The 1711-nt window shown below is 38.5% G+C and overlaps 1 pseudogene; it reads left to right on the top strand.

Moving 5' to 3' along the window:
• The first annotated feature begins 251 nt into the window (after positions 1–251).
• LOC129688068 (60S ribosomal protein L37-like) lies at positions 252–787 on the top strand (annotated as a pseudogene).
• The last annotated feature ends 924 nt before the right edge of the window (positions 788–1711 follow it).

Raw genomic sequence — 1711 nt, 5'->3', positions numbered from 1 at the left:
ACAGCCAATGTAGTCCAAGTTGGTTAGAACTCATTATCTTGTCTCCATCTTCTTTACTTATGCTAACACTGTACATCGCCTGTCATGGGTCACGTGACACGGTTATTGCACACACAAGCTTACTCTAGGAATGGCTGTCTCCAAAGACACACAATTAAGCCAGTTAGCATCTCATTGTGGATGGAAAACTGGATCCTGACGCCCATTCTTCACTGAGGAACTGTTGTAAGTCAACGGTTACTTAGGAGGAAATGCCATTTTTCCTCACTGGTACAGTTACTGGTAAGTTTCCTTTACCTTAATGAATAGCCTTCCACCCAGGATTAGGCAAGCAACTCCAACCTAACTCAGTGGGTCACACACAAAAAGAAATTTAAAAAGTAGAGTGATAACTTGTTGGCAATAAAAAGTTTCAGTAAGAGGGGAGTGGGAGCTCTTTGGCCTCGGCGGCAGAAGGAAGACGCCGAAGGGAACGTCGTCCTTTGGAAAGCATCGCAATAAGACACACACGTTGTGCCGCTGCTCTGGCTCTAAGGCCCACCACCTTCAGAAGTCGACTTACGGCAAATTTGACTACCCTGCCAAGCGCAAGAGGAAGTATAGCTGGAGTGCCAAGGCTAAGAGGCGAAACACTATCGGGACTGGTCGAATGAGGCACCTAAAATTGTCTATCACAGATTCAGGCATGGATTCCGTGAAGGAACGACACCTAAACCTAAGAGGGCAGCTGTTGCAGCATCCAGTTCATCTTGAGGATTTCAATCAGTCATAAAATAAATGTTCTGGTTTAAAAAAAAAGAAAAGAGGGGAGTGAGAGAGGGCAAGAGGGTGAAGAAAACTAATGTTTATGATACAAATGTAAGGAGCTATTAAAAAGTTTAAAAGAAAACAAAGAAATATAATGTAATGTACCATTCTACAAGCTTAGCACATTCTGAACCTTTTTTTTTTTTATCAAAAAGAGAATGCTTATCCTTCTCCTATAAAGACAATCTTATCATAGACTTTTATTTTTAGAATCTAGGATTCTTGACTCTACAAAAATACTAGTATTTTCAACTCCCATAAAGCTATCCTTTGATCCATGTGCTACTGTTTTTTTTTTTTTTTTTCTTGCATGATCTATAGTAACAGTCATTTAACTGCTCTTCCATCTTGTGTTCTTATTCTGCACAGCATATTGGCAACACACTAGTGAGGGCAATGACTTTAAAATATAAACTGAGCTAAGCCAGTCCCTCTGTTCACACAAGAGCCAAGAAAATCACACATTATCAGGTTGATTGACACTCCTCGAGTTTATGACTTCAGTCTTCCTGAGCCATTTCTTAAGGCTCAGGCAAAGCTTTCTCTTTAGAAATCCTTGTTCCTTAACTCTTTAATTCAAAAGTATTGATGTACATAGCATCATGACTTAGTTTCTCATCTATGTTTGCATTTTGACTTTAAAATATCTCCTTGTAGAGGTTAAACTTCCCAGCTCTATTTATAATTACAAACCAGATCTCCCTTATTCTTAATGTGGTATGGTTTATGTTGGATACATCTTCTTTACACATTTATTATCTTCTGTTTGTGGTAGTTGGAATTGAATATAGGGCCTCATGAGGGTTTTAGCTTTGTCTCCATCCATATGATCTTAAGACATGAAGCATAATTATTTGATATGTTTACTATATAATTATCAGTTATACCTCTGGGATAAAATTTT

The sequence above is a fragment of the Psammomys obesus genome, unplaced genomic scaffold (genome assembly GCF_907164565.1).
Source record: "Psammomys obesus unplaced genomic scaffold, mPsaObe1.curated_primary_1811, whole genome shotgun sequence".
In the NCBI taxonomy this organism is placed as follows: domain Eukaryota; kingdom Metazoa; phylum Chordata; class Mammalia; order Rodentia; family Muridae; genus Psammomys; species Psammomys obesus.
The sequence above is the reverse complement of the archived record's forward strand: the minus strand, read 5'-3'. Positions and strand labels throughout refer to the sequence as shown.